The sequence below is a fragment of the Dioscorea cayenensis genome, chromosome 19 (genome assembly GCF_009730915.1).
Source record: "Dioscorea cayenensis subsp. rotundata cultivar TDr96_F1 chromosome 19, TDr96_F1_v2_PseudoChromosome.rev07_lg8_w22 25.fasta, whole genome shotgun sequence".
NCBI classification, from domain to species: Eukaryota; Viridiplantae; Streptophyta; class Magnoliopsida; order Dioscoreales; family Dioscoreaceae; genus Dioscorea; species Dioscorea cayenensis.
This window is the reverse complement of record NC_052489.1, coordinates 10,038,592-10,049,809: the sequence shown is the minus strand read 5'-3', so window position 1 is coordinate 10,049,809 and position 11,218 is coordinate 10,038,592. Positions and strand designations below refer to the sequence as shown.

The 11,218-nt window shown below is 41.8% G+C and overlaps 1 non-coding gene across 1 annotated transcript; it reads left to right on the top strand.

Annotated features, from left to right (window-relative positions):
• The first annotated feature begins 349 nt into the window (after positions 1-349).
• Positions 350-456, top strand: LOC120251018. The gene has a single exon (XR_005533342.1). It is a non-coding gene; the product is annotated as a small nucleolar RNA R71 (small nucleolar RNA).
• The last annotated feature ends 10,762 nt before the right edge of the window (positions 457-11,218 follow it).

The window sequence follows — 11,218 nt, the reverse complement described above, 5'->3', positions numbered from 1 at the left end:
AGATGCATCACCAATAGAGATCAGGCAATCGAAGGGAGCATGTCCTCCACCACACCTGGTGCAAGTAGTCACGGCCACCACTCTATTAGAAGTTATAAGATCTAACTTCTTACTCAATGATTCCACTTGAGCCGCCAATGAAGTTACTGCATCTATCTCATGGAGCCCGGCCACCTTTTTCTTTTCCCTGGTATTCCATTGTTAGCTATTTAACCCCATTTCTTCAATTAGTTAACACGCCTCTCTGGGGGTCTTGCTACCTAAGGTACCTCCTGCTGCAGCATCCAAGAGTTGCCTTGTACTTGGATTTAACCAGTTATAAAAGGTCTGAACAATCATCCACTCCACTAATCCGTGTTGCGGGCACTTTCTAAGGAGCTCCTTGAACCTTTCCCACGTCTCAAATAGAGACTCCAATTTGGACTGTACAAAGGATGAGATCTTATTCCTAAGCTTTGCAGATTTTCCGGGAGGGAAATAACAGGCCAGAAAAGCTTCTGCTATCTCCTCCCATGTGGTAATCGATGCTCTAGGTAATGAGTGTAGCCACTGCTTTGCTCTCCCCTTTAAGGAAAATGGGAAGGCTCTCAACTTGATGGCATCATTCGTCACCCTCTTTATCTTAAGTATATCACACACCTCAAGAAAGTTCTCTATATGACTATTTGGATCCTCATCGGCCAAACCATTGAACTATACAGATTGTTGCAACATGTGGATGAATGACGACTTTAGCTTGAAGTTTTGAGTTGTAATTGGGGGACGCACAATACTCTATTGTGTCCCCAGTACTGAAGGTCTTGCATAATCGGATAATATCCGCTGTTGCTCATTCTGTTCTGCAATGTTTTCAGATTCTTCTACTTCCAAATCAGCTAGATTAGATGGTTCTTGCACAAGTTCTTTCCCTTTTCTTCTAGGTGTATGTTCAAGCTCAGGATCTCCTTCAATCAATATTAAGGGTTTCCCTCGGGTCATAACCTGCTGCTGCACCGGAAAGAAAAAAAAAATTAGAACGATGATAGAATACGAAGAAATGAACTAGAATGAATGAATGAATAGCTAAGAAAACAAAGTGAAAAGTATCTCTAAATGCCTACTTCCTGTCAACGGCGGCAAAAACTTAACAACACCCCTTGCGTATATCCTGCAAGTGCACGGGTTTGTCGAACTAATAAAATCCCAGATGAGTGGGGTATCGTATCCACAGGGGTAGGGAATAAAAACACTTAAATTGTTTCTTAACTAAGTGAAAGATGAATAGTGATATGTGTGACAAGATGTGAAATAACAAAAGTAAAAGAACAAGAAAGAGAGTACAAGTAAAAGAGAAGGTAAGGCAAACGATATAAATGGGGTACCCGGATATTGTTCCGCCTAGGACAATCGTTTCAAGTGAAAGAACCCTTTATTATACGTTCTAATTAATGCAATAATGAGTTGTGGAGATCCTTAACCACATGGTCCCAAATCTAAGGTCAACCATGGCTAACTTTATACATGTCCCGGGGGAGAAATTGAATAACCTCTCAACTTTGCACTCATATAGAATTGCAATGAGTTCTAGGGATTCCAAGTGATAAATCATTTTCCTAGATGTAAACCTAACCCATAGAAACATGTGGAAGGTCCCTATCCATAATTAAGCCCTAGATGCTAAAATTACTTCAATACTTCACTTCATTGCACCCGCAATTAGGCCCCAGCGGAAGGTCATCCTTTAGCCCATTCACTCTACTATGACCGCAAAGAACTTGATAAAATAGAGGTAGAATAAATCACACCGGAGGGGAAAGGGGATGCTCCGGTACCTCTTGACTCACCCTCTCAACCCTCTCCAATTTATCTTTGTCTAAATCTCGTGGTATGTCACTCACTCACAAGGGTTACCAACAAGAACTCTTAACCCTAGTGTCACACTAAGGGAGTATTCATATAATCAAGCATTCAAGATTGGAACAAAAATAAAACATTAATAAATGGAAAGCATAATAAAGAGGTTCAATGAAACGAATACATCCTAGGGTTCACAAATACCCAAGTACCCACTAGGGGGTTTAGCTCTCTATGAAGCTAATTACAATAAATGAAATCAAATGTAAAAGCAAAGAATCCATAGAAAACCTCCTCGATAGTCAAGGAAATGGTCTTGTGGTGAGTCCTCTACTCGTCCAAGCGTCCCTTTGTCTAGCCTAGGGTACACCTCGCCGGATCGGTGCCGACAAAAGCTCTGCCACTAACCTTCTTCCAAACTGAGCGGGATGTCAGAGCCGTAGAACCTCTCCAAATCCCTAGCCAACACCTTCTTCCAAACAGTATCTGCTACAGTATTTTCCTACAGTGTCCTGCTACAGTACCGGCCTAAAACACTCCCGACTCCATGCTTTCATCGAGGTAACGTAAAAACAGGCACACGTTTACGTCGTAGATCGCTTTGCTTCTTCAATAACAGACATGTTGGTGGAGATCTTGCTATATATACACAAGCCAGAATACTTGAATGTAACTGCCCTTGTATCCCTCCAAATCGTTGTGCTAACTTGAATTCGAGGAGGTTGGCAAACATTACCTCATTTCGAACCCGACTTATGTCTTCGCGTTTGAACCTTCTCATGATTTCCTCCAAATGGTACATCTATGATCCATATTGGCTTCTTTCTCTAATATTCGACCTCACAACCCTATCTGTATGAAAGTAACATAAATACACACATATTATTGTTAAAACCCGATAAAAGTATTGCTCATCATAAGGAAAGAACACTTCACATTCTTATCGCACAAGCACTTATCAATGAGCATTACTTTTATCAGGTTTTAGTGCTAATACTTGTGCATTTGTGTTACTTTCATGGATATAGGGTTGTGAAGCCGAATGTGAAAGAAAGAAGCCAATGTTGATCGTGAATGCACTATTTGGAGGAAATCTTGAGAAGGGTCAAACGCGAAGACATAAGTCGGGTTCATGATGCGAGAATGTGTGCTAACCTCCGTGTATTCAAGCTAGCACAATGGTTTAGATGGGCACAAAGGCAGTCACATTAGTGTTGGTGTCTTGATTTTTATATGCTATTTTTTTGTTTTTCTCTTTGGTGTTTTAGTGTGCTTCATTGTGTTTGGCAAAGTTTTAGGTCGTTTGAGCGTGTTTTCATGATTCGTTGGATAGTTTTTAATTGTATTTGCAGTCTCTATATATGTATGAGTGTTGCAGAAACTTTTCTGCAAAGTCTGTAATTTTTCTGAGTTATCCAAAGAAGACACATAGCCATGTGGAATTTCCACACGGGCGTGTGTTACCATTTAGAGCTTAACTTCTCCATCTCTAGAAGACACAGGAGTATGTGAATGCCCCTGCGAGTGACCTTGTGATGGTCACACACCCATTGGGAATTTCCATATGGGCGTGTGGATCTCTGCAAAGTGCCAAGTCTCCATCCCTAAAAGACACAAGGGCATATGGCTTCCCCTGTGGATGACCTTGTGAATGGCACAAGGGCGTGGGTAATTTCCACATGCCCATGTGAAACTCTGCAGAAACAACCTCTCTATCCCAAGAAGACACAGGGGTGTATGAGTACCCCTATGAGTCCACCTGTGAACATCCACACTCTCGTGTGGAATTTCTACAGGGGCAAGTAGAACACTTAGAAATTTCTCTCGGTAGAACAGAGAAACAACAGGGGCATGTAGGTACCTCTGTGGGGTGGGCACACTTGCATGGGTAATTTCCACACGCCCGTGTGGATGCATTCAAAATAGAGCTATCCCGAGAGCACACATGGTCATGTGGATGCCCCTGTGAAGCTTTCCTATGGAGTCACACATCCGTGTGAAATTTTCACATGCCCGTGTAGATGTGCATAACACAGAGAGCCGCAACTTTTCTTTAAACCCACTCGCATCTCTTCTTTTTAAAACTCCCAAATGCTCAAAGAACGCGTCCTTTCCTTCCTCCTAATTATCTCTGTCTATTTATAGTGGTTTTTGTGTTGTTTGGCGGCCGTAGTTGAAGTTTTGATTTGCATTTCATCGTTAAGCTTCTTCTTTCCTTTTTACTTTGCCAATTTTCATTTTTTTTGCTCATTATTGTTAATTCCACATAGATTTCATATTTAAATTGTATGTGAATGTCTTGAGAATGGATTTAGAGGGTTTATTGATGTATTGTGAGTTTGATGGAGATTTTGGTCTTGTGGCTGTCACGCCCAGTAGATCCACACGGGTGTTTGGAATTTCCACACGATCGTGTGGATTCCTACATATTTTTTTTTAGTTTAATTTGATCGTTTTATTTTTAATTCTTATAGAAATGGCTCCCAAATCAAAGAAAGCATCCTGCAAGCATTGTTGTCATCTCTCTCCTGAGCAAACTTGATCGTTTTGGAGGTGTTCACGTTATTTGAGTTTGACCGAGCATACAGCAGCTTTTTCTAGCATCAACGCTAATCAGTTCAGAGCATTTGAATGGTACCATAGCATGACCGTGACACAATTCACAGTCTGACTTGACTTGTATGATGAGGCCTACACTGATATTGATGTTCCTATCCTGACCAGCATAAAGATCCATCCACACCATTCTTAGCCAATCAGTGAACGGACGTAGTGACAGCAATTGGGTTCTCAGTCGACATAAGCTGCTCTATTTATATTCGATTTTACAGAGTGAGCCGCTCCATCTAGGACATATCCTAGCTGAGTACTTGTGTCACGAGGGCCAGTATACCAGAGTAGGAGTGATATTCTCGGGCTCGTACATCACCAGACTCATCATGGGGATAGGTTTACTTGACGCGATTAGAGGGGCCGAGAAGATCATTGTTCCATCTTTTCTTGGCCTGGAGACTATGAGGTTGATGGAGATGATGTGTACATACATGGATAGAGTTTATGTGATGATTATGCCCACACCAGAGCCAGCAAAGGGTGAGTGTGATGCAACTGAGGGTTCTCAACCTGCTCTTCAGCCACAGCCAAAGTAGATGGAGACCAAGGCACCTTCCTAGCGCACGTGATAAGTGTTTGTGTGTTAAGAATGCGAAGTGTTCTTTCCTTACAATGAGCATTACTTTTATCATGTTTAAGCGCTAATACATGTGTATTTGTGTTCTTTTGCGCATGTAGGGTTGTGAAGCTATGTTTTAAGAAAAAAGGCCAAAAGTAGATCGTGTACGCACTATTTAGTGGAATCTTGGAAGCAACAAACGCAAAGACACAAGTGGGGCTCTAAGATACGTGAATGTGTGCCAACCTCCATGTATTCAAGCCATTACAATGAGTTGGAGGGGCACGAAGGCAGTAACATTCACGTATCTCAACTTGTGCAATGATAGTAATATCTTCAGCAATGATCCCATTTATTGAATAAGCGACGCAGTCTACGGCATAAACGTGTGCCTGTTTATTTTACCTCGATGAAAAGTGGATTCGGGAGTGTTTTTCCCCGGGGGGGAGGGGGGGACTGTGGTGAAATATTGCAGCAATTAGTGTAGCAGTACTGTTCAGAGACGCCAAAAAAATGAGATTTCCAAAGAATCCACACGGCCGTGTGGAAATTCCCCACGCCAGCGTGGATGCTCGATTCCAGCCCTTTTACAGCCGTGATTCAGCCTTTTCAGCATCTTTTTTCTCATCTTTTCTACATCTTTTTGACAGGCCGACAGCTAAGGTTTAGAGGGGTTTTGGCAAGGCTTTTGGAGTTGTTCTCCCGCTTCGACACCGCGATTGTCTTGGAAGATAGTTATTGGTGAGCTTTCGTGGTCACCGATTTGATAAGTTGTGCCCTAGGCTTGACAAGGGGACTTTTGGAGAGGACGTGGCTACTCCACAAGACCATCGACATGAATACCGAGGGGGGTTTTCTATTGATTACTTGTTTTTATATTCGATTTTATTGTTGATTTTATTATGTTTTCCTTAATTGATGTTTTAACTTAGTTCCAATCTTGAATGCTTGTTGAATGATTTCTCCCTTAGAGTGACACTAGGGTTGAGAGTCCATCTTGGTAACCTTTGTGGACGAGTGACACACCATGAGGGTTAGAAAAAGCAAGGTTGGAGATGGTCAAGAGGGTGACTTGAGAGGTAGCGTAGCGTCCTCTTTCTCTTCTGATGTGATTTATCCTACCTCCACGTTCCAAGAGTTCTTTTCGGTCATAGTACAGTGAAGGGCTAAGGGATGAACTCCGCTAGGGCTTAGTTGCGCGAGCAACAAAGTAAAGCGTTGAAGTGACTTTAGCAACTGGGGCCTAATTATGACTAGGGATTTTTCACCTGGACCAAAGGGTTAGATCTACAAATAGGAATAGTGTTTATCACTTTGAATCCCTAGAACGTCTTGCCACTTTAGACAGTGTGAGGTGTTGAGATTGTTTGATTTCTCCACCGGGGCATAGTATAGAGTTAGTCACGGTTGACCTTAGGTTTTGGACCGTGTATTCAAGGATGTTCACGACTTATGAAGCATCAATTAGGAGACATAATAGTTGGTCTTGCACTTGAAATGTTAGTCCTAGGGGGAGCATTGTCCGAGTACCCACTTCTATCGATTGTCTTTCCTCTCAATTTTATTGTGCCTCTCGTTCTTATTTCTTTTATCTCTTTTTATATCAATCTCATTCATCATACCATAGATTCATTCTCATCATATTTAGATAGCAATCATTGTGTTTCTATTCACTATTCCCTGTGGATACGATATCCACTCACCTGGGATTTATTACTTCGACACCCGTGTACTTGCGGTTTACACGCATATTCGATCGTGTCAAGTTTTTGGCGCTGTTACTAGGGAATAGGCGTTTATAAGCACTTTGCTCTTTGCTATTTTAGATGTTTATCATTCATTCTATTTCACACTTTCTTATTCTTCCATCATTCTCTTTTGTTTTCTTTTGTCATGTCTTACACTTTTTTGCAACTAGCTTAAATGATGATTAATTCGCTCATTGTTCTATATTCTCAAGTTGAAGTTCTGAGTAAAAAGGTTGATAGAATTGTTACTTCACAACAATAGAGTAATCCGTGTTATAGCGCATATCATCCAATTGAAGTGGGCTACCCAAACCCATTATGGAATAATGATGGACAACATTGGGAAGCACCTTAAGGTGAATGTCAAAAGAGTGAGTTATGACAACGCCCCTTGCGTATGTCCCGCAAGTGCACGGGTTTGTCGAAATAATAAAATCCCAGGTGAGTGGGTATCATATCCATAGGGAATAGGGAGTAAAAATACTTAAATTGTTTCTTAACTAAGCGAAATATAAATAGTGATTTGTGTGACAAGATATAATGCAAACAAAAGTAAAAGAGACAAGAGAGAGAGCACAAGTAAAGGAGAGGTAAGGCGATCAATATAAATGGGGTACTCGTATATTGATCCGCCTAGCACTATTGTTTCAAGTGCAAAAACCCTCTATTATCCTTCCTAACTAATGCATTAATGAGTCATGGAGATCCTTTAATACATTGTCAAAAATCTAAGGTCAACCATGCCTAACCCTATACATGTCCCAGAGGAGAAATTGAACAATCTCTCAACCTCGCACTGGTATAGAATTGCAATGAGTTCTAGGGATTCCAAGTGATTAATACTCTTCCTATTTGTATACCTAACCCTTTGGTCCAACCGGAAGGTCCCTAGTCACAATTAAGCCCTATATACTAAAATCACTTCAACACTTCACTCCATTGCACTCGCAACTAAGACCCAGCGGAAGGTCATCCCTTAGCCCATTCACTCTACTATGACAGTAAAGAACTAGAGAAATTGGAGGTAGAATAACTCACACTGGAGGGGAAAGGGGACGCTCCGGTACCTCTCGAGTCACCCTCTCAACCCTCTCCAATCTAGCTTTGTCTAACTCTCGTGGTGTGTCCCTGACTAACAAGGGTTACCAACAAGAACTCTGAATCCTAGTCTCACTCTAAGGGAGTATTCATACAATCAATGCATTCAAGATTAGAACTCAATAAAAACATCAATTAATGAAGGCATAATAAAGAGGTTCAATGAAACATATACATCCTAGGGTTCACAAATACCCAAGTACCCACTAGGGCGTTTAGCTTTCCATGGAGCTAATTACAATCAATAAAATCAAATGTAAAAGCAAAGAATCCATAGAAAACCCCCTCGATAGTCATGGCAACAGTCTTGTGGAGAGTCCTCTACTCGTCCAAGGGTCCCTTTGTCCGGTCTAGGATACAACTCGCCGAATCGGTGCCGACGAAAGCTCTGCCACTAACCTTCTTCCAAACGGAGCGCAATGTCAGATCCATTGAACCTTTCCAAATCCCTAGCAAATACCTCTCAAAACCCTAGCCGAAGCCCTCTCTCAAGTTTGGGAAAAGATGGAGAAGAGAATAATTAAATCTGGGATGAAATCGGCTTTTCAAGGGCTTAAATCAGGAATCCACATGCCCCTGTAAATATTTCACATGGCCCGTGTGGAATTAACGCACGGCCATGTGGAATTTTCACAGCCCGTATGGCTTCTCTGGACAACTCCTTCTTCGGCAGGCTGTGAACAGTACCTACTACAGTATTTTTCTACAATGTTGCTATAGTGCCCTACTACAGTACCGGTTCGAAGCACTCCCGAAACCATGCTTTCATCGAGGTAACATAAAAAGGCACATGTTTATGCCGTAGATCGTTTTGCTTTTTCAAGGAATGGCCCCGTTGGTGGAGATCTTGTTACACATGCATAAGCCGGAATACTTAGAATGTGAGTACCTTTATGCCCCACCAAATCACTGTGCTAGCTTGAATACAAGGAGGTTGGCACACATTCTAGCATCTTGAACCCGACTTATGTCTTTGCGTCTGAAACTTCTTAAGATTTCCTGCAAATGGTGCACTCACGATGTACATTGGCTTCTTTCTCTAAGATTCAGCTTCACAACCCTATATGCATGAAAATAACATAAATACACACATATTAGTGTTAAAACTCGATAAAAATAATCATCATCATAAGGAAAGAACACTTCGCATTCTTATCACATAAGCACTTATCAAACTCCCCCACACTTAAGCTTTTGCTTGTCCTCAAGCAAAAATTAAAACATTATAAGCACAGATGAAGGAAATGGTGGAAGTGCTTTGCCTTCGGTTCACCAAAGCATGGAAAGAGAGCATTCTACAAGTAAGGGAAATTTCAACACTAAATACGAAAAATCAATGCTCTAGCTAAAAACTTGAATCAAAAAGGACAACAAACCCGAAATCATGTAAGTGTGTGAACTCACTCAAGTCAACCCAAAGTATACTCCTCAAAGTTCTACGTATAAGGGACTTATTTATCTACAAAAGGTAACCAAAATTCAAAAAGAGTAGTAGCTTCACACATCCTCTAAGGTAGCCCTTTAAAAAGCGGCAGCTAAGGTAAATTTCACACTTTCGAGGTGGTAGCTTTTTCTACCGGGGTGGTAGCTTTCACACATCGCATGAGATAGCTTTTTCTCTCATTAGGGCATAACTAGTATCTGACTTATGAGAGTAGCTTCATACATCATAGGTGGTAGCTCTTTCCACCCAACAAGCACAACTAAACAACAAAACTATTTTGTTCTTTCTTTTCATTTTTCCATTTTTTTCAAAAATAACAAAAGAAACAACAATAACTAGTTCCTTTAACATCGAACATGAGTTTCCAAAAGAGTTTAAGGAGTGAGTAGTGCAACAAGTGTCAATCAGGACAAAATTCCTACAAATTCAAGCCTAAACTAGAGCATGAAGACATTCAATGTTAAAAATTCTCCTAAACCCAAAAATACAATCATTGCAACTAAGGTGAACTGCCATTGGCTATGTGAGCATGTATATCAATCGAAAATAATATAAAAGAGATGTGTGCACTATGAAACTCCCCCCACACTTAAGTTGTACATTGTCCCCAATGTACACATGCAAGCTCACTCATGATGTATATCAATCAAGAATAAATGTGGGAGATGCAATCAAAACAATACTCCCCTGACTCCTAGTGTTGCATTTGATGGAGCTAATTCATTGGGAGTGGTGTTCCAACGGCTTGTGAAGCATACATGACCAAATGCTGAAGCGCCTTGGCCGTGTCTATGACAAGTTCTCAATTCCCATGATGACAAGACCATCTGCACACATACACGAGGGGGTTCAGTAAAGCTCAATATAACAAAAACAGCTTGAGTAAATAAAAGATAGAGAAATGAATACAACTCGAGACAACAAAATGAAAATAAACTTAGAAGGAAAGTCCTTTCTGAGTATACAAGTCCAAAATGAAATGCAGAAAGTAATAAATATGAAAGAAAATAAATCAAGTGTCAGTGTCGCGCTCTGGCTCCTCTGTTGTTGATACTGGTGTTAGGTTAAAGGGTGCTGGTAGAGGTGGTGACGGTGATACCGGAGGGGTCTGAGGAGTCCGCAGCTGCAAGGCAAATGACAAGGAGATGTCTCGCTCTAGAATCTGTTGTAGCGTGTCAAAATGTGCCATGAACTTTGTATATTGTTTGGCCTACGCAGCCCGAACCTCAGCAATCTTTGCTCGAGCCTCAGCCACCTCTGTCCATATTACCCCCACAGCATTCTCAAGCCTCTCAAAGTGATCATGGGCTCGAGATGGTGAAAACATGCATACTAGGGGGTGGGTCCTCTGACACCGAAGGTGCATCGGTCTCCATCTGTGTCGGCGGAGGCTCAGGAACAGGCTGCAAAGCCTCGACAACATAACCTTCCCCCTTAGCTATCTCTGGAGCTGGTAGAAACAAGGCATAAACTCCCGTCCGAACCCTGGGGACCATACCCATTAATCTCATCATCTCCAGGCTCAGGGGAGCAGGTATACTCGTCTTCTCAGCCCCGCAAGCGCATCCAAGAGACCCATACCCAAAACTAGTCTCGTAATGTAGGGGCCTGAGAAGATCGCTCCCAATCTGGCATACTGCCCCTGATGTAAAATGTAATCTACGACGATATGCCCCAGATGAATTGGTATGCGCTAAACCATCAAATACAGGTACAGAAGCTCCTACCGGCTCAGGACACCAGTGCTATAACCACGGCCATTCACCGACCTATTCAGAATGGCATGTTAATATTAGTATGCATGTCGGGAAAGGCACGTGGTCTTGGACACCCCCGGCTCATACTGACCCTGACCACACAATGCTCTGTAAGCTCTCTGCGGGGCCAAAGCTCTTGGGTAATTTGTCATAACTGGGAATACTC